General features: G+C 42.6%; 1 long non-coding RNA gene across 1 annotated transcript; it reads left to right on the top strand.

The window, feature by feature from the left end:
• The first annotated feature begins 5,111 nt into the window (after nt 1-5,111).
• Nucleotides 5,112-21,172, top strand: LOC140845764 (uncharacterized). Its single transcript, XR_012124650.1, has 3 exons — nt 5,112-5,189; nt 10,145-10,221; nt 20,252-21,172. It is a non-coding gene; the product is annotated as an uncharacterized lncRNA (long non-coding RNA).
• The last annotated feature ends 1,508 nt before the right edge of the window (nt 21,173-22,680 follow it).

The following is a 22,680-nucleotide window of genomic DNA, read 5'->3' as shown; positions in this document are numbered from 1 at the left end:
CATACAGATCACATTCATTTTTAATTACTATAGATACACTATTCAACAGATGTACAATATTCACCAAATTCCTGTTGATGGGCATTTGAGAACCATTCTATTTTTTGCCTTGACAGAAAACTCAGTTGTGAATATCCTACCATATTTATCATTTCATGCATGTCTAATTATTACCATAGAGATATCCCAAAAATATAACTGCTGAGCAACAGGTATCATATTTACATTTGGAAGTACAGCACCAGGTTACCCCCACACAGCCGTACCCATGTAGCTGAGTACTGAGGGATAATCAGCATCAATTTTCTCAATCTTTGCTAATCTCGTAGATGAAAAATAGCTCATTCTTTTCTTAAGAATGCTTATTAATTAGTAGTCAGGTTAAATCCTGTTAAAAATGCTGAAAGGTGATATTTCCTTATTTATTTTTCCTTTAGTGAATTATCTGTACCCATCATTTGCCCATTTTTCTCTGGTAGTAATTGTCTGTTATATTAATGATAGTAAGCCTGTTCAGTGTGTATGTTATAATGTTATTTCCTAATGTATCATCTATGTTCATTTTTTTCTTTTTATTTCTTCCTTTCACTCTTTCCTTCTTTCGTTTTTCTAACTAAATCCATCTATCATCTCTTTTAGGGTTTTTGATTTGCATATTATTCCTAACAAGTTTCTTTCTACCCAACTCTATATAGATGTTCCCCTGAATTTTTTTCTGGTAATTTTTTAAATCTTCACACTTTTAAGTTTTCTGTTAATAAGTAATGTAAAAAATAGATGTGCTCTCCCCAACCCACTCCTTAATCTCATCTGATTCCCCACTGAATTACTTGGTACTGAGAAAAGTTATGAAGAAAACACAGGTTTTACTTTCAAAATGGCATTTTGATGCATCAGTATCAGGTTGGTTGCTTTAATAGTCTTCCCTCCATAAGAAATGCCAAATGGTCAGAACTTTCCATTTCAAGTCCCAGGGAGCCCTGACTCTACCTGTGATAGGAGGCTGAGCCGGGAGACAGTGTCTTTTCGGCTCCTAGCATGTAAACCTCAGGCAAACACCAGGGCACAAGCTACAGACAATAAAAAGTAGACAAAATGGAATTCCAAACAGCAGCACCTATCCTAGGCATTTTTCCTGCTCAACCCTACCCACCTTCCACATTCCCTTTTCCTCCCACTCAGTTACAAGGTACAGGTTTCCTAGCTCTATACCTGCATTTATAGGGATTACCCACTCTGCCTACTTTATTGGAATAATTAAATACCACAAAATGCACCCATTTTAAATGCACATTGCATGATTTTCAGTAACTTTACCAAGTTGTTACCACAGTCCAGTTTTAGGACATTTTCATCACCCCAGTCAGATCTTTCAAACCCATTTATTGTTAATCCCCCTTCCTATCTCCATCCCCAGACAACCACTAATCTACTTTCTGTCTCTATAGAGTTGTCTTTCTTGGACATACCAGATAAATGGAACCATATACCCTTCTGAATTTGACATTACCTCTTATCTCTATGAGAAATTCCAGATTCAACCTTAGCTCTGAAGAAACTGACCAGCTCAACACAGGTTTACATAGCTAGTAAATGACAGAGCTCTGACTCAAACCCAAGTCTTGTGATTCCAAATTCTTTCCACTCCCTCCTGCTTTCCTGATTTGAATTCATTTGCATTGTTGAATGGAAAATTTAGTGATGGCCATTTAATAAAAGCCTCAAAGATCACTACTGACCTTCTGGGACCACTCTGAGGTCCCCACTCTTCTCCGCCACCAGAGGGTGCCCCAAAAACCTGTCTTTGAATTGGTTTTTGCTTGTCACAGTTGGGCATCTTAAGAAAGAGGATGTGAATTGTGACTTGAGAGGGATTTTTCCAGGTGGGATTTTCCTTACAATACTTTTCCTTTCTGGGTGATTGCAAACAGCAGTGGAGAATAAAAGCTAGAAAGGCTTTTGCTGCACATTGAAAGATTCAGACTTCTCAGACCAGGATTCCTTTTTATAATATAATAAAAAGGGAAAATACAGATTTGATTTAGGAAGCTGGTGAAGAGTTCTTAAATTAGGACAATCTAGCACATCAGATATCAATTAATCATACTATTAAGGTGATTTTGTTAATCTTTTGCATTTTTATATAGCCAAGTTGATCCTTTGAGGAAAGGAAAATGCAAACATGTTTTTAAATTGCTATCCAGATCCAGAATCTGTATAGCTAAAATTCAGTCTGACAACTGAATTTACCTTTTGCAAAGTAATTTTATCCTGATATCTTCCCAGCTATCTGGACTACAAGCAGCTGAACTCAGCTGTCAATTTTGAGTTTAAGAGGAGCTCAGCATGGAAGTCTCCACAATTCAGAGGGCATTTGTGCCTGCTGGCCTTCCCCAGCTGAATACCTCTTGCACCCCCTTCCACTCTGGATGGATAGGTGAATGGATAGATGGGGGCAGCTTAGCACCCCAGATGGGAGCTCTTGGGAGCATTCTCAAGGGAACTCAGTGAACTGTGCTGTGCACTCACCTTCCAGCTGAGAAGTCCCTGGAGTCATATGTCTGGTGGTGCTGTGTCCCTGCTTCCTTTGTGGACTGCATTACCACCAGAGTCCTGGCTGCAGTTGTGCAACCAGCACTAGACCAGAGTCACAAGACCTGGGTTTTAGGACCAGTTCCTGTATCTGGCTGTGTGTCATCTAGATTCTGTACCTCATCTAGAAACTTTGTAAAATGGTATGAAAAATTTGTCTTAACTACTCTGTATTTCACAGAGTTGTTTCAAGGAATACACAGTAAGAAAATAATGTTAGACAAACACAAATAATGAGTATTATAGCACTGTGCCTGTGTGAGAAGAGAGAGGCTGAGGCAAAGACTCAAGGACAGGGAAACAGAAGAAAGAAACTCAGAGAAGAAGATTGCAGTTCCACAGGAACAATTCTCCTTGCAGCCACATGAAGGTACAGAAAGGCATCTCCTCCATCTTTTTTCTAGCCACTCTTCTCTGAAAAAGAGAAAATAATCCATTCCAGTTTCATGATATAATTTTACCAGCATTATTCAAGCAGCAAGACTTCAAAAACAATTTTACACTTTTCCAGGAGGATTAATTTGCTTTTAAAATATAAATGTCCCAAGTATATCCCAGGATTGGACGGTGCCAGTTAAAACATTTACTGGAACATCACATTTACTGGAATGGGAGGTCAGAATGGACTCACTGCTAGTGGGAAGATGTGCCCTTTATGCCCATCTTTCACTTGATAACTAAGCCATTTATGAAAACCCTGCCTTTAAATTATGACACTGAAAGGAGAGTGCTTAGATTTTTCAAAAATAGCAAACCTGCAAGTACTTTAAAAGCATCTAATCCTATGCAATCAATTTATGTGCTAATGGAGAAGCACAGTATTCTAGTCACCCCAGTAGGGTTCCTGCAACCTGTGTTAAGCAGCATTTTTAGACTGGTCTCCATCCCCCCGCCCCCAGGGGCTACCTGATATTCTCTGTATTGTGTCTATATAGACTGATGAAACCATAATGTTGAAGTAACCCATTTTTTAAATTGTACTAAAATATTTAAAACAAAGAAGTTACCATTTTAACCATTTTTAAGTGTACAATTCATTAGTATTAACTCACAATGTTGTGTAAACGCCGCTCCTATCCATTTCTAGAACTTTTTCATCATTCCAAACAGAAACTTTGTACCATTAAATAATAACTCCCCACAGCCCCTTCATGGCCATGAAAAATCATGTTTGTAAGCATATTCATTTAGTGTGCTGTAGGGAAAATGGAAGTTCCATGGCCAGGATCCTTACCTGATACCTGCTGTGTACCTGCAATGAGGTAAGACTTAGCCCACTGACCAGGCTCGTATTTGCATACCCATTGGCAGTGAGCCATTACTGCTGGTATTGCTATAGGAAGAGCTCTGCCTGGTGCTAAAAGCAGAGAGAAGCAGAAGAGTGGAGCCCAGAGAAGAAAGCAAGAGAACAGGAGAGAGAGGAGCAGAGGCTGAGCCAGAGGCACAGGTGCAGGTGGTTGGGAGTCTAACGTTTGACCTACTGCTGTGATAATAAAGCTTGGTGTGAGCCCTTTTTACCTCCACCATTCAGTTATCATTATTCAGTCTCATCAAATCCATGATGAACTTGCCCAGAGTGGGGAGACCCATCCAGCAGGGAGCTAAATGTGCCTCGGAGTGAGAAAGTCATTTTACAAAGAGTTAAAGTAGGGGTGTTGAAAAATAGCACAACTCCACAATCCAATCATGAAAACCATAAATTTGTTCATTTTTTCCTAAAACAGGATGAATATCAGAATTGGCTAGTGGTGTAAAATGTCCCTGCTCACGGAAAGTAAAGATGACACCCAAGATGTGTTTGCTGAGTGCTGAGGTCGCTCCTACAAAGTAAGAAAGACATGGAACCTCCTTAAGAGTCCAGGAGGAGTCTATAGGCAAGGCTGGTAGCTGTGGGTGCCTGGCTGGGGTCAGGGGAGGGGGTGAGGCCTCAGTCTCAGCTGAAAACTTAATGTTAATCATCTGAGCTCTGAACATTCTTCCAAAGCTAAACATTTAATCACTACCCAAGGGGACATTATTCTACAATTTGAAACACCTACACCATTGCCTCTTAAATAAAATTCAGTCCCTAAACCAACCACAATTCATACTTTTAAGAAAGCATAGATAGGAAAACAATGTTAATGAAGATATTAATGGTAACAATGATCTATCTTTAAGTTAGACTCATGAAATCTCTTCTTTTATGCTTTATTTACAGTCTTAGGCACTCATTCTAACTGGCCCCTTTCCAGGACCCTGCTTCTTCTGAAAGCACACAGACTGCCTTGTGAAGGAAATACATACACTTAAGACCTTTCTAGGCTCCCTTCCCCCAAGGCATTTTGCTAATGTGTACCAGAACATTTTTGAAAGGAGAAAAAAAAAGAAAAAAGAAAGAAATGCTTTGTAAAGAAATGGTCTGCCTCTGGGCACTCCTAGCACAACTGCCTCCTATTAACAGGCAACCTGGTGAAGAGAACCGGAAATGACTGATTGTGTGCAGGGTGGTGCTTTCTGTAATCACAGCTAACATTCACGGAACACTTACTTGCCAGGCATTGTGCTGCATTCTTTCTATGGGTAATCTCATTTTCTTGGCACAAATACCTAATAAGGTAAGAATAATTTTTATGCATATCACATATTTTGAGGAAACTGAGGCTTAAAGACTGAGCAACTTGCTCACAATCACATAGCAAATTAAGTGACAGAGCCAGAATTTGAATTCTAAATAATCTGACTCCAGGGGCCTCACTGAATTTAACTACGCTTATTTAACTCATGCAAAATCTCTATAGTATATATAATTTTTAGCTATTTTAAATTAATTTAAAAGATGTAAATTTTTACTTACATTTTACAGATGAGAAAACTGAAGTTTAGGGTAGTTACTTGATTGGCCCAATCTTGTACCTGTTATGTGGTTGAGCAGAGAAGCAGGCCTGGTGTATTGAACCCTTAAACCCTTGTTGTTCTCATTAAACACACAATCTATGAGCTGCTCCCATTCCCCAAGGCCACTTTAAAACCCAAAGGGAAACTGAATTGACATACAGCAGGAGCAGTTCAGTGGCAGTTTATCGCTCCTACCAACCTTTTACTTATGGAAAGGCTCCAGGGCCAGACAGATCTTCACATACATTCTCTGACTGTCCTTGCAGTCTCTTGAATGACACTAGACACGCAGTAGACAGTGAAGGTTCGGTTACTGAAGGAGATGATAATAATACATATTGGATTTGTTTACATGCTAACTGGCACTGATAGGAACCACCAGCCAATAGACATTTCTAGTCCAGTTGACAGATAGAGAATGAGAGATAATAAATTTAGTTGTTTTATGGAATGCTTAAGTACTCTCACCTTAGCATTTGTTGTTTCTCTCAGGAAAAAGCAACTTCAATGATGCAAACTCTGTAATTTAGGACAGGAGCATTTCTTTACACTCCATGAAGTTTTTACAACCTTAAAGCTATGACTCAAGCTTCTCTCCAAATGTGCCATCAATTTGGCCTGAGAAAAAAAATCTATAAATATACATAGATTGAATTTTTATCTTAGAATGTTAATTTTTAATGTGACTGTTAGGAGAAAAGAATGGTTATGGTTATAATCATCTGAGAATGAACAATCCTTTCTGTCAGGCTGCTGGTTAACTAATCATTATGGAAAACCTGTGTTCAGTAAGTTTTAAAGATACTCTCTGGTGATCCCATTTAAAATGAGCTACTACTTTGGGAAATGTAAACAATCAATGCTTATTTATCTGTTTAAAAAAATTTTTTCTTTTATTTATTTGTTTAATTTTTAAATAGAAATATAATTGACATATAACATTACATTATTTTCAGGTATACAACATAATGATTCAATATATGCATATATTACAAAATGATCATCACATTAAGTCTAGTTAACATCCATCACCATACATAGTTACAAGATTTTTTTCTTGTGATAAGAACTTTTTCTATTTACTTTAAGCAATTTTCAAATCAGTTGCTTTTGTTTAAGACTGAGATTTAAAGGCCAGGAAGAGACTGTTGAGAGAGCAAGTTGACTGCCCAAATCAGATTGGAAAAGACAGTTCTAGAACAGAGACTTGCAGAGCTGGAGCTCGGTTTCCTTTTCTTTCTTTCTCTGCTTACTAAAGGCAAGAAAAGACAGGATACTGTAAGATCGAAACTCAGTAGGGCAACTAGAGCTTTCTGCCAAAGGAGCAGCAAGCAGACAACAGGTGACAAATGTGCTTATCAGAAGCTGCTGTAAGTAAACGCATCCCTCTCATCACACCTGACACCTCAGCCAGCCGTTTCCAATTGCCTTCCCCTGAAAGTTTCCACTTGTCTCATTCCAAGAGCAGTTCCCTCTGGGTAAGAGACAAATGAAGACAATTAGAAGTGGGTCAGAAAACTGCCTCTACCTACTTGCTTTGCATGGCGATTCTTTTATTTTCTGTTTTACCTCTGTCTTCCTGCACCTTACTTTCTTGGAGACTCTCAAGTTGGTGTTCTTGAAACTACTGTCTTAGACATCACCCATGAGGTTGTGCCCATCTCATTCTTTCTTGTTGAGATTTCTGCTCTACTTGACTGTGCGGATCTCTATTTTATTCTGCAATTCAGGTGGAACCCTAAAATTGCCAGGGAGCAATTTCCAAAATGGGAAGAGGTTTCAAAAACTGGTCTTTAGGGAGAATACCAAAGGTCAGTGGTCAGGTTCAGTGCCAGGAAGTCGGACTGCTGGAACAGAGAAAGTAGGAACGTGAGGTGGAAAGTTGGAAATAACAGAGCTCCAATGCCCTGGAGACCACGCCGGCCCCGGGCAGTGGCAGCAGCTGAGGCGAAGGGACCAGCAGGCGTCTGCACAGGGTGGGGCTAGTGGTTCTCGGGGTTGATGGAAGAGGTTCTGATGCCTAATCCTGCCCACAGAACTTGCTGTACTCTTTGGTTTCTGAGCATTATATTCACTGTGGTTCCATCTGACCCTCTCACCTTTGGCCTTCTTTCCTCTGAGTCTCTCAGTTCATCCCCACTCCGCCTTCCCCGAGAGCCCCTGCCTCCTCGTTCACGGTCTCCTGGTGCCTGCGCACCCCGCCAGCCCTGCTTCGTGCCTACATTCCAGTGTTCCGGCCGATGGCCTCCCAGCCTGTCCTCACGGGCCTTCCCCTTATCGGCCCTCCCTGGACAGTCACAATCATGGCAGAAGCTTACAACAGCGGTGCCACAGTTGAACTGAAGTATGGCACCACCCTCCTGTTCCCAACCTCTTGATTCAAGGGATGGGGTTTTTTCTGGTCCATGCTATGGAAGTTTACGGTCCCTTTAACTCAGAATACAATCATTATATTGGAATCAGCCCTTCTTTTAAGGGATTCTAACTGCCAGGGGATTGCTGGACACCTGCAGTCCCTCACCCTGAGGATGCAGAGCAGAGCGGCTCAGTTCTGGAACCCCGGGGCGAGGTCCACTCACCGACCCAGAGGTCTCTGCCCACCAGTCTGGTATGAGAACATTATTCCTGTGATCATCTGCTTCTTGAGCACACAGCTGGGTCATTCACAGAGTGGTCAGTTCTCATTTATCCAAAATCCCCTGGCTCTTTCTTTTTTGCCTTTGGAATTTCTTTATCCCCTGCTGGCATCAAGTCTTTTCCACGCAATAAAAAGGTAGATTTTCACTTTGAAGCCTATGCAAGAAATATTAGTTTTAAAACAATGGGAAAAATCTTCTAGAAAGGGTAAAATATTAATTATTTATGATATTTTCTGGCTTTTGACACAGAACAAAGATTCTGTCTTGTTTTCCTAGAACAAACAGGGCTTTCTCCCATCTCCCTTTTTTTTCCCAATAACCTTGAATTCCCTTGTAGCTTCTTGTTTGTCTTAATATCCAAATTTAGGAAAGGTTTGAGATTTTGAAATACAGATTATTTCTAAGACCAGGATGAAGATATTCCAATTTGACATCTTGTTTTAGAAAAGAAAGGATTATGAGAGTAAGAAAAATTTTAGTTGTGATACTCATATGGACAGTGAATCTAGGGTTGTGTGAATTGGTGCACTTTACAAAGGATGGTGACAAGAATGGAAAAAGAATTTATGGCTCACTAAATTATTTTAATACCAGGAGAAATTACCTTACAGTCTCCACTATATTAAAGTTATTCTGTCTGCTTTTTCTCACTAACCATAGGCTTCAAAATTTGCAGTGTAATTGCTATAAGCTTTAATGTATGTGATTGTGACAAGGGGATTTAATGATTCTTATAAAGTAATGAAACCCTACAGCATTGGTATCTTTAGAGAAGTCTTGGATTATATTTGTTATTATCTATAATAATTAGTATTCAGGGAGCACTTAACATTTTATATTATAGATTGAGTTGAGGCCCTCTGTACCATTTCCTTCCCAGAAATATACACTATCATGAATTTGATATTTAACATTAGCATGCGTTTATGTTAATTAATCTATTAACAATATGTAATATTGCTTTCCATGTTTTGAAATTCTATCTAAATGTAACATACTGTATAAATCTTGCACTTGTATTTTTTTGCTCAGTATTCTTTTAGGATTTAGTCCATTCATTCATGTAATCCAGTTTACTTATTTAATGTCTGTACAGTATTGTTTTATTTGAATATACCTCGAATTATTTATCTATATTTCCTGTTGATGAATATTTAGATTGTTTTAATGTTTCTTACCATTATAGTGTTGCAATGAAGTTCTCTGGACATGTTTTCTTGTGCATATTTGTGAGGCTTATTTAGGGTATATAACTAGGAGTGGAATTTCTAGATCTTAAACTTTTCTTTAACCTTACTAGACAGCTGTTATATCAGGAAAGCTTTGGTTACAGGTTACAGGAAAGCTCACTAATAGTTGTTTATGCATTAGAGAGTTAATTATCTAACATCGTCAACAATAAGCCCACCCTCCTGCTCTTGCCACATTAGTGTGATGGCTTTAGTCCTTCTGCTTGTCGCCTCATGATCACAAGATGGCTTCCACAACTCCAGGCATCACAGTCTCATTCCAGTGTCCCAAGAGAAAAACCATGTGGAAAGGGAGTTTTCTTTTCTTTTCTTTTTTGAGGGAGGAAAAAAATCTTCCTATGTCTTTAGGTATAGATAGGCTCCTTTTTACTTTGGATGAAGACATAGTTGAGGAATAGAGGGACCACCTCTTATGTTCTATCTAGCAACCAGAAGTTCTTCATCAGCAACATTTGCTTTGAGGTTGCTGATGTTCAGAGCAGCTAGGCTCTCCTGTGTGTCCCTCAGTGGCCCTGCCAGGCAATATGTCACAAAGGAGGGAAAAGCTCTCTAGCCAAGGTGTGTCAGTTTTTATGTTCCTGAGATACTTAATGTTGTTACATTATCTATCATTGGCCTATATGTCAGCACCGTTTCCTCCTCTTTTCTTTCAATTACTTTAGACTCCAAGCCTCAGTTATTAAAAAAGAGTGAATTATTCCCAATTCATTCCAACCCTTGAGGGGAGACAGCATGCCCTCACAGACTCTCTTGTCAATAACATCGTAATTCACACTCTCTTCTCAGGGTGTTTGTCATCAAGTCTTCAAAGAGTTCTTCAGTTCAAAACAAGCACCATGGAGAGAACAGGTGGGAGTACAGAGGTGAGCGAGGCATTGTTATGGGCTGAACTGTGTCCCTTCAAAATGGTATGTTGAATTCCTAACCTCCAATATGTCAGAACATGACTGTATTTGGAGACAGGGTCTTTAAAGAGAAGTTAAGTTTGAATGAGATCATTGAGGTGGGCTCTCATCCAACCTGACTGGTGTCCTTGGAAAAAGAAATTAGGATACAGATGCAGCACAGAGGGGGCATCAGGTGAGGGCACAGAGGGCACACAGAGGGGCCCATACGAGCCAGCAAGAGAGGCCTCAGGAGAAGCCAACCCTGATGACACCCTGATCATGGACTTCAATCCTCCAGAAATGTGAGAAAATAAATTCCTGAAGTTTAAGTTCTCACTCTGTGGTACTTGTTATAGCAGCCTTTGCATACTCACACAGGCATTCTCTGCAGTAAAGGCTTTTGCATTCAGTAAAGAAAAGGGCCTGCTTGGGAACAGTTACAGAGCCCGGGCCAAGTGTGGATAACCCCTACCCAAGGGGGATAACCAGGGCATGAGGGAAGAAGTCACTTGCATCTGTGGCAATGTGGGACAGCCCAGGTAGGAAGTGGTCTTTGAGCTAAGTCCTGACAGATGGCATGGGAGAGATGGGCGCTCAAGGTAGAAGAAATAACATGAGTGGGGCACAAAGCCTTTTAGAAGAAAAGAATATACTGTAACAAGTTGTCTCAGTTTAGCTGAGACCCCAAATCATCAGAATGAAAGGAATTGATGACACATACTTGTTCATTCCAAAGTAAAGTTCTAGACCATCTTCTTAGGACTTTAAAAAGAGGTTGGCAAAAGACACTTTTGCATCTCTTGGCACCTTACACAGCTTGAGGGTAAACAAAAGATTCCTGTCGGCAAGGATTAGAAATTGGACAGATAATTCTTTGGAGGCTGTTGTGGGAGTGCTGCTGCAGTCTCCTTCCTCCCAGTTGGAAGTAGTTCCTCTCCTCTTAGACCACTGAAAGGATGCTTCAAGGACACCACTCCGAGATGAGGACCTAGGCCTGCTGGATTCTGTAAGGACAAGAAGCTGCTACTGGACGTGTGACTGGAAAATCCTCGAATCAGGAGTCTGTGACTGGACAATTGCACAGGGAAGGGAGTTTGTTGGGACCAAGGATACTTGAGTGATTTTCCAAGGGCCAGAGGTGACCACATGGAGAGAAACAGCCTGCCCTAGGGCCTTGCCTGGAGTGGGCTGTGACTGTAGCAGAAGGAGTGACTACCAGCTGCCAGGGACTGAGGGAGGACACTGAACAGGGGAAATGCTTCCCCTGGATCAGGAGAGATTCAGGGATGTATACTCGGTGGAGCCTCCATAGACCCACAGACACACTCTAAGAGAACTATCAGCTTCAGACCTCTGCCAGCTGGAGAACACCAGCACCAGGCCCCCCTGCTGCCAGTCAAGGCAGACGTGCCCGTGCCCTTTCCTCCCCGGTGCCCCCCTCTGTGGGGCTCCAGGGGCAGCCCCCTGTGCAGAGGAGGGATAGAAGCATGCTCAGAAGCTCAGACACAGTATTACACGAAGAAGCCAACATGCCTTCTTCTCCCACAGCATCAACCTGGGGCAGCCTAAATTGGGACACAGTGTCTGAGGGAGATTTGGAGTGCTGACTATTACATGTGATCCAACAATTCACTGAAATAAGGCTATTCCTAGGACTTACACTGACCCTTTATCACCCATGAGTGAGCAGATGGGCTATGTGACCTGCCTGAAACTTCACTGAGGAAAATGATGCATCCCAGAGCAGGTGGGCTGGGCCACGAGGGGAAAGAACTAGGTGTCTTCTGACTGTGGCCTGCATTCCTGCCCATTCAGTGTCAAATGGCTACAGTAGCTTAGCTTGATATAAGGAGTAAAAAGAGGAACAATGGAAAACGCTGCTTTAAAAGTAGTGAGACTCTTGTTACATTCTCTGTAGAGTATAGAGTTTACTGGGGAGACCCCAGGAGAAGTTAAAGATGGTTTAAAAAGAGTAAATGGCCATCATGTCAGGCAGGCTTATGTGGGGATAAGCCATGGTGAGCTTAGAAGGGGAAATGCAAAGCAGTCCACGCCCTGACCACCTTCCAGCCAGATGGCCCAGCTGTGTTTCCAGGACCCCCTCATGACCCTCTGCACTGACAGCCCCAAAGGGGAAGCAGAGAAGCCTGATTATAACACAGAGAAGCTCTTCAGCTGATCGCCTAATAGTGGCAAAACTGTCTTTTCCATACACAGTTAGGCTTAGGTTTTACTTAAAGGTCAAAACAACTCTAGGTTTGTCAAACATGAACGCTATGATGTTTAAGATTTTATATGTATACACACACACATTTGCCTGTATATGTATTTATGTATCCATCTACTGATTATGTGTATATACCTACTTATACACATATACATATATAATATATATGTGACATTCATAAAGAAAGCAACAAGAAAGATTAGTTCAAAGATCAGCATCGTTATTACCTCTGGGAGGAAGAAAGGAGACTGTACCGGGGAGGGGCAATGTTAAAGATGAAGTGAAATTAATTGGTAGAAAAAGGTATTAAATGTAAGAGGTAATAAAATCAAGGTCCACGTAAGAGTTCATCTTTGAGATAAGCAGGGAAACTCTTTTCTAAAGAATGCTGGATGGAAGAAAATGTCTTTAAAAATTGGGAATCTAAGGAAGAAGATAGAAAAAATTCACAGCAAACATTTCAGTGAAGTGGAGTAGAGGTCATCTGCGGAGAGTGTGGGCATCAGCAGGGGTGGCATGGTGGCATGTCAGCTCAGCTCTAGTGTCTGGAATACGATTGCTTAATAAATGTGTGTTGAATGAATGCTGAATAAGAGTTTAGAAAAAATTGGAATAAACACTGCTAGTCATTTGCTAAGGAAATAAATCATGATAGAATATAAGAACAAAAGAATACTTGGACAGCTCTGTAGGTTCAACTGGGGTTCAGTTTCATGAATCTATTGTAGTAAAGCCAACTGGCAAACCAACAGTTCTAGAGAAGGAAGAAAATGGTGGGACTGGGGAGGAGGGAATAACAAAAGAGAGGCATTCTGGAGGGTTAGTAAATGCCTGTTAGAAATAGCCAGTCATGGGACAAGCTGCCTAAAGAGGGAAATGAAAGCAGCCTGGGGGCAGGGGGAGAAAGGGTGACGGACCAAAGGTCTCTCTACTGGCTCATTCCCATCACCATACAAATTTGCTGGTATTTCTCTCATCTTTAAAGAAAACTAAACAAAGCCCGACTCTCTGACCGCGATTCCCTTGCCAGCTCCTGCTGCTGCCCTGGATGTCCTTGGAAGAATCTCCTATACTCACTGGCTCAAATTTCCTTCCTCCCAGTCTCCCCTAAATGGTCCACTGAGGCTTCTCTCCGCTGAAACTGCTCGCTGGATCGAGGTCACCAGAGACTTCCATTTTGCTAAATACAATGACCAATTCTCAGGTCTCATTTTACCAGAGGTACCAGCAGCATGAGATACAGCTGATCACTCCCTCCTGCTTGGCACAATTTCCTCGTCTACCTCTTAGGGCATCTGACCCCTGGTCGCCCTCTGCCCTCTCTGGCTGCTCCTTCTCCCTCTCCTCTGCTGGTCCCCTTCTTCTCCCTGACCTGTAAACCCTGGAGTATTCCAAAGCTGAGTCCTTGTTCTTTTTCTCTTTGCTGTATCTATATCTGCTCCTTGGAGGTACAATCCTGTCTCGAGGCTTTAAATACCTGTGCCTCCCAAACGTACATCTCGAGGTCAAAACTCTCTCCTAAAAGTCATCCTCACACATCTGTCTCCTACTCAGCTTATAGATATCTCAAGCTCAAATTTCCCAGAACAGAACTTCTGATTGTCCCTCCTTTCCTTGCCCCCCCATCTGCTCTGCCAACAGTCTTCCACATCCCAGTTGACGTCAACTCCGTCCTTCCATTAACTCAAACCAAGTCTTAGTGTCAGCCTTTACTCCTTTGTTTGGCACTGCACATCCAATCTGTTGGCACCACTTGCAGGTGCTTTCAAAATATATCTAGACTCCAACCTTCTCACAACATCCATTACTGTTATTCTGAACCATTGCCTTTCACCTGGATAATTGAATAGAATACCTAGGATTGTTTTTGCCTTTCTTATAACTTTTCCCCTCCCATCAACTCCCCCAGCTCAATCTGTTCTCAACCTAGCAGTCAAAGCGTTCCTTTTAAAAATGATTCAGATCCTAATCCTCTGTTCTAAAACCTCCAATAGCTTTCCAACACACTCAGAGTAGAAGCTGAAGCCCCTCCAGGGAGCTACAAAACCCTGCCCAGTGCTCTCAAGTTACCGCACTGAGCTCATCTTTATCCCTGCCTCTCAGTGTTTTTGCTCCTATGACACACTTGGCCTGCTCCTTACTTTGGGCCTTTGCAGTGGCTGTTCTGTGGCCTCCAGAGCTCTTCTCCTAGATCCCACAAGTCTGTCTCCCTTACCTGACTCATATCTTTGCTCAAGTGTCAATGTTTGATTTAAAAATCACACCGATGTCATGCTAGTAAAAGTTTATCAGCTGCCTATTTGGGCAAAAAGAAGTACTTCGTATCATTTGCAAGTGCCTGTGGTTGCCAGGGTGACGTCACTGAAGTGGTGCTGCTGAACTTGGTTTGGGGGAAAAGAAGCTAGTCAGCTCCTGGGAGTTGGTGCAAGGTAACTGTGACATGCCACTGAATGTGACCCACTCCACAGCTCCCAACCCCTCTTAGTGCCCCTCGTGTTTTCCAGAACACATATCACCTTCTCACGTAAAACGTCATGATTATTACGTCTATCGTTTATTATCTACCTCCTCCTCCACCATATTCTCCGGGACTTTTGTCTGTCATACTCATTGCTGTGTTATAAGAACAATACCTAGCACAGAATAGGCTTTCAATACATTGTTAAATGAATGAATGGATTTCCTAATGAGGGTGACACAGTGTAGGTATGATAATAATGATTGTCCAGGAGAATACACAGGGCAGAGAGCCGTGATCAGATATGAGGATCTGAGTAGACAGTACAGCTGAGGAAGGGCTGACATGGAGTGAAATGGAATCGACCCCTTTGGAGCTGAGATGCTGTGAGTTGGGAGAGCTGTGAGCAGTCATCACCTTTATGTAGCTTTAGAGCTTATCTCTCCTTAGCAGTGACATCTGGAAACATGGTTAGAAACCTCAGGGCTTTATGAGGTTGAATAGCAGCCCTTCATTTTGAAGCTCCATATTTAACTTAAAGAATGTTATTTCAGAATGTGTCATTATTATTAGTTTGAATAAAAAGAATAATGTGCACTGAGAATGAACAAAGGGTATTTATAGGTGTGCATTTACTAAAGAGAGATAGAATTCTTGATAGTTCTAGGATATCCTCTGCTGTCACTTTTCTTTGAATAATCTGCTCTAGAGACTTTCTTTTATTCAGTGGACGTGTCAACGTGACTCATTCTTCACATCCTGATCTGGGTCTTGAACATCTGAATTTTTCTCCTCTTGCAAATGTATTCCCTCTTACAATTTAACAATTCCGTTTACACTAAAGCTTCTAATAAAACTTTTTTTCTAATGTACCACAGAAATCCATTTATTTTTCCATGCTGACATAGGACCATCCCAGTGTGTCATTTTTATGAGTTCAAAGCTTAATCATCAATTAATTGCCCTGCCTTCCTGAAACTCAATGTCATCCTGTTTTCATACTTGCATATCACCAGCCTCTGCCTACACTACAAATAAGAAAGCTACTTAGACCATTAACAGCAATTTCAAATCTTTATGGGCACATTTGCTCTGGCAAGTTGTTCTCATTTATCCAGTTCCTCCAAAGGGTATCTTTTGTGAACGACATAAAAGTAGAGTTCCATTTAATATTATCTTCTTGTGATTGTTGGGTCTGCTGTTTGGGTACAGGGCAGTCAGGATGGAAAATATTGATGCTATTTTTACTTAACTTTATCTACTTAAAATTTTAAAAAATCATATCTAATGCAAATTTCCAAAATCAGAAATGAAAGGAAGACCAGAACACAGATAGTAAGTGTCGGCACTGGTTCTTGGTGTAATGAGTGAAAACCTTTGTTCAGTGTCTCCAGGACAGGATATTCGAGATATCCCAGAGAATAATTTTCTGCAGCTGTTTATTTTGTGCACAAGAGAGCTTTGGCATGTGGAGTGTGGGCTGTGGTGGGGGTGGGGAGGCTGCCATCAGCAATGTGGATTCCCTCCCTGACTAGGAATTCTCCTCACCCACAGTCGGTCTGTGGCAGGGTGCACCCTGATCATCCAGGAGGCAGGTCTTGCTTCCTGAGTGGGTTACCCTAGGCTCTTTGCTGTGATGGCTGCCAGATGTGTCCATGTTGCTCACTGCCCTCCCCACGTGCCTCTACCCTACCTGGTGGTTCCTAACAAGGTGTGCTTCCCCAAGTAGGGCCTCTGCGGGTCTGAGCAACAACTTCAGTTCTGCCTGATGACTCCATGATGCCCCTGGCCGGTCACTACCCCCGCACTTGTCTTGTCACAGCAGAGACAAGCCTCACATGCCATTGGATCAGTCCCAAGTAATTCCACACACCCTTTCCTAGAAAAACAACTTTCAGATTTTTGCTTTAGCAATGAATTCATTCAACAAATATTCATTTGATCACCCCATTCTGGCATCTACCCTCATTAAGCTTATGTGAGGGGTCAGGAAATGAGTAGTAAACATAACAAAAAACAAGTTGTAGAGAATGATGTATGTTCTAAAGAAAATGTGGTAAGGAGGGACTGTAACTGAGAGAGGAAAGACTCTCAGAGACATCAAGAGGGTAGTCAGGAGTTCAGTTAGAATATGGTATCCCCACACTTGAGTGCAAGATATCTAGGATAAGCCACAGGAACCCACTAAATTCTAAGGGGATCCATGTATCTGAAACCACAGTTCAGGTTAGGGAGTCCGAAGACCTCAAGCCTCATGTACCCTCCTAGTGTGGTGAGTGTAGGCCTGCGCAGCCATGCAAAGGCATAACTCTGCCATCTGTCTGTGTAGAAAAAGAGTGGGTATGGTGTCTGCATGCCCAGGGAAACTGTCCTGCTCACAGCCCTACAGCCTGTAGGCCATTCTCTAACAGAAATGGTCATGCACCATGTCACTTGACTCCATTACATGCAGAAAAAGGAGCCAGGGATACGTACCCGATCCTGGCACAACTAGTCCAGAGGCTGACCAGTGATCTGTGAGCTGGCCCAAGGTAATAAGCTCTGTGCCAAGGATGGTGATAAGGTGAGCTTATCAATCAGACTCTTTCATGCTCTCTCTTTCTGGAATTAAAATGAGGAAATATGGTAACAGGAGAAAAAGCAAGAAAGCAGAGACCAAGGGAGAAGCTGAGGCAGATTAATGCTGAACACTGGAGAAGACACCGTCTCTCCATGGCTGCTGGCAAGGAGCAGCAGGCTCTAGGAGTCCTGTCTATTCTTCACTTCCCCTGCCTGCTCCCCTGCCTTGGCTCTGGCTGACTCCAGCTGCCAGCATCTGCATCTCTGAGTTAAAGGCCTTACTTCCAGAACTTATAGCAAGCTAAAAGAACTGGAGATTAGCGTCTCTCCCGAACAGCCCTCCATCAGTGGCTCACAGGAGTTGTATGAATGCTGCCCTGCTCCCTACCCCTTGGGTTGGGTAACTGTGGGTTTGTGCTTTGTACCATTTGCTTGAGTTTCCCTGAGAGATGGAGCTTCAGTTGCCCATTGTGATAGTGACTTATTCCACCATCCTTTACCTAGTGCCTCCTACTACTCTATTCTCTTCCTTCTTCCTCTACTAAGTATTTCCTGCACCTCCCAAATAATATTTGCACATGCATTCTTGTCTCAGACTCTGCTTCCCTCACGATGCAAGATGTCTTAGACCATAAAGAAACTTGGATCTTGAACACCAGTTGCAAACCATTCCCAGATGGCTATATGCTTGGAATCTTGAGATGTTCTTGCTCTTTCCTTTTCCCAGGTATATCCTTAGTCAGCAAGTGCCCCTTACTAGTGACCCAAAGAGCCTAAATTATCAAGGCAGGTAACAGGTATTTGGGGAGGGAAGAAATTGGTTTTACAGAGATAGAACAATATCCCCCTTTAGGAAGTATTTTTGGTAAATATTTGTTTCATGTTAGTATGTTCTATTAAAGCAAAGGCAGATTTCTAGTCAAAATACTTAATGAGGGCTTCAAAACTTCCTGTCTTTGTGAACATTCTATGACTGACTCCCATATGAGCATTGACTGTATGAAAGATAGGAGGTGACTAAGTATAATTTGGTCATGAAACTATTGTAAAAAAAAGTTAATAACCTATGATATTTTAGGAAATTCTTTGGGAATAATAAACACTTGGTTGTGGAATAGTCATCTCTAGTAGATGCCACTTAAAGAAGACTGGTGGACCAGATGCTTCTATTACATTCATTCTGAAGAGAAAATGTTTCTCCACAACTTCATTTGAGACCAGTAAGTGTGTGTGTGTGTGTGTGTGTGTGTGTGTGTGTGTGTGTGTGTAGACTAGTTGCATTATGATACTAGTTGCATTCATGTAATAAAATATTACATTCAGAATATCAGGAAAAATGCAAAAGACCTTAAATAGGGTAGGAATGACTGTGTCTGTCCTGTGCAGCACATTCTTCCAGGATATCTCCACCTTTCATTGTCTTTGAGTTATTTTGTACTCTGAAGTTGTAGAGAATGGTAATAATGCAAATTATTGTGGCCATATAAATACAAATGGATGGTATCAGGTGTAATTGATTATTGCCTGTGGTTCCTGACCAGTTTTGCAAGCATGTTAAATTCACTTCCGCATTTCTGATTGCCTATATAGATGTATGGTACTTTTAATTCTCCTTTGAGCTGGTTGTAACATCTTATTGGTTCCATTATTAATTAATGAGTCACATAAAATGTTTTATTCATATTCATTTTATAATAACAAGAGAGTCATGATTTTACCCTTTAAAAAACTGTCCTTTGACAATGACATATAGGTGAGGGAAAAAACAAGTTGTACATTAGCTTGAATATATGCTTTAGCTTCCAAAGAGCAGGGAGCTTGTCCAGAAACTGCTGGAAGTAAGTCTGAGCCAGAGGATTACTTCTAGAGTGAGGACAGACTCACCAGGAGGCCGCCTCATGTGGGGTTGAGCACATAAGGCTCCGTTTTAGGCAGAGGGAGGTCCACATTCAGATTCCACAATTTGTTAGCTTTGTGGCCTTGAACAAAACTTTTAACCCTTCTAAACATCAGTTTTCCCATTTGTAAAACAGAAGTTCTTGAAGGATTCGGTGAACTGGTGCATTTTACACACTTCATGATGCCTCAGCATATGAATATGTGGTGATTAACTCTAAATATATCGCCATGTGAATTTTCAGAATGTTGCAAGAATAAAGGTGGTTGAGAGTAATATGTGAGAAGGCACTTCCTTGGCTAGGGGCAGTCAGGGCCAGGGGGATGCTGGGGGAAGCTGTGTGCCTCTAGTGGAGAGGGAGGCAGTGGGCTGGATGGGAGGAAGTCACCAATTACCAGCTGGGCCGTTGCAAGTCCTCGGAGGAAAATGAAGTAGCCCATGTCCTTCCTTACTCTAGAGAGACCAGTGCTGGAGTTTCCAACACAGATTGCATGGGCCGTCAGAGACAGGCTCACACTTCAGGCAGAGAAGTCACATAGAGCAGGGAACAGAAAGAGTTCCATGCTTGGATTTTGCATCCATCCAAAGTTCTTGCCTGGGAAGTCAGGAGAGGCAAAGGTATGAACTGGAAAGCAGAGCCCACAGGCTGGATCTGAGAGTTCCTGGTGTCAGAGTCAGGGGGCTGGTTCAGTCTCTGTCTGCCAGCAACAGGGTCGGTGGCAGGTCCTTCATCCCTTCATTGCAAAACATGAATGTCGGACTAAGATTTCCTAAGTCTTCTCCAGCCCTAAGATGAATAAAAGTGCCATGCTCCCACACATACGTATAGGCATGTGCACACGTGCTCACACAGTGTTTTCTGCAGGTACCAGCGAGGGGCACCCAGAGGCAAATTACACCTGGTAGGAGCTGCAGCACCTGGAGTCAATGCTCACGTCGCTTGTTTCCTTCTCTTCATGAGTTTTGAGGAAGCACAGATCTCTCACAAAAGAAGAAGGCATGAAAAAATAAAAAACAAGTTGAGTATTACTGGGGAAAATGACCCAGAAGTCCCTAGGACATCAGCACTATCTCCCTGCTCTGTGCTGTTTTCATTAAATATATTCACCTGAATCCTTCTCCTTTATTCTGCTCTCATTTTTGGTAGGGTTAAAAATTTCATTTACAGCAATTCACTGTCCCCACCCCTCCCACCCTCCACACACCCAGGCCAAATGTAGTTCTTTGTTCAGCTATGCAGATCCTCTTCCTAAGCTCCCACCTCTTTGGATAAAGGTGAGGTAGGAACCCTTGTCTGGCCAGTTAAATATATACCCTAGTTGCTTTTATGATTAAACTTGTCCTTTTATACATGAGTCCAGTGTCTTTCAGATGTCTTCCTCGATCCCTTCCCAGTGCGGTAACTACAGTCAGCTATGGATATGACTGGAAGGGGAGGGCAAGGGGGAGGCAGAGGGCCTCAGGCCCACAGACAGTTTTCTCATGGGCCTTCTGGATTCACAAAAATCCCCCTGGTGTTCCCTGGTTGCTGCAGCTCTGCCAGTATCTGCACCTGGAGCCTGAGGCTGGTGTACAGGGGCTTGTTCCCAGGGCCTGGTCGTCCTCCCTTGCTGACTGTGCTGCATCTCTGCTCCTGCTGGTACTGTGGACCCCTATGTCTTAGCCAAGTTCTGCAGTTAGTCTTTGGCTGAAATTGCCCATGCCTTGGCCTCTGCACAAAAGTTACCTCACCATTTCTTCTGTGATCCTCACAGCAGTTGCCTTTCAGCCAGCTGCTGAATGCTGATTGGGCTGTGAGAATGCCTGTGTCCCACTGAGGAGGAGGGGGCCTCAGGAGCACCAATCAGACCTTCTCTCAGTGTAGGTGCCTGCTGGGTGCTTGGGGCCCCCTTCCTTCCTGAGTCCTAACCAGGGACTTTGGAGTCCCTTTGGAGTTTTGTCTGAAGAGAAGTCAGAACATGCTTGCCTAAGTGTTCACTTCCTTGATCTCCATCTTTTTCTTCTTGCTTCTCTCCAGTGGCCTAGATGGAGTGGGCCTTCTACTGCCTCTTACTATCTGGCTGGAACATCTCTTAAGTTCTTCCCTAGACAGCAAGCCTTGCCACCTAGTTATCTTCTAACTTTAGAAGGAACTCTATCTTCTGAGCCACTCAGACAAATGTTAATGGGAAGCCATGGGACAACCAGAGACCAAAGTCCATTATTTAACATCTCAAAAATGTATCCTTGTATTAATTCATTTAATCATCAGGACACACCGGGCATCTACACATGTCAGGCACCAGGCTGATCTCAGAGACACAAATAGGATAAAGATTCAGTCTCTGCTCTCAGGGAGCTCCATACGCCAGTTGAGCAAGCAGACATGAAAGCGAATCATTACAATCCATTTGGGGTAGTTCTAGAGTCAAGATAAGAAGGTACAGTGGGAGTACCCAGGAAGGTGTGAGTAATCTCGTGTTGGTCTGAGTGCTTTTCAGAAGGCCCAGAGGTGATGCTAGTTTAGGGAGACTAACCATTCAGGGAGGAGAAGGGTGATTGACCCCCACAGGTATGGTGGAAAATGGCTGGGCAGGAAGTGCTGTGCTTGGAGCACAGTGAGGGGAAAGTGCAGCAGGAGATAGTGTGGTAGGGCGGGCTGGCACCAGTTCATGAATACAAGGCTGAAGAATTTGGACTTAATCACATGGGCAGTGGGGCTCCAGTGGAGTGATGTGTCCATATATGGCAGATAACCCAGATCTTTACCTCCCTCAAAAGCATACTTGGGGAAGGGGCATCATCTCGCATCTGTTCCTGAGCCTGCTCCACACTGCAGTTGCCTCTTGTCACTCTCATTCCTGCTGCAGCTGCTGATGGCTGCCTTCTGGTCACTGCCTAGAGCTTCAGGACCGCTATGCTACTTGGCACAATGATGCTGCCTCTGCTTGTCATCAGCTGAGAGGTGAATGTGGGTGCCACACCCTTTTTAACTCCCCCAACACTATTACACTGCAAAGGCATATCAGACTTTTGAAGGTTTGGGGTGATGGAGAAGGTTGACATTACAACAAGAAATATAATTGGAGTTGAAGACAGATCCAGATCTCACAATATGCAATTCCTCATTCCAGAAATCTCTGAAAGCTGATTAAAAATGTTTGTACCCACCCATAAAGGCTCTGCTCTATGATATCACTATTTGGTTATGCTTTCTGGGACCACTTCTGGCTGCAGGCCTGAGTATGTTCTTAAAGAATATCAGAAGTAACATGAGTGTGCCAGGAGCTCACATCCCTGGGAATAATTCAAGCC

The sequence above is a fragment of the Manis javanica genome, chromosome 13, assembly GCF_040802235.1.
Source record: "Manis javanica isolate MJ-LG chromosome 13, MJ_LKY, whole genome shotgun sequence".
Classification (NCBI taxonomy): domain Eukaryota; kingdom Metazoa; phylum Chordata; class Mammalia; order Pholidota; family Manidae; genus Manis; species Manis javanica.
The sequence above is the reverse complement of the archived record's forward strand: the minus strand, read 5'-3'. Positions and strand labels throughout refer to the sequence as shown.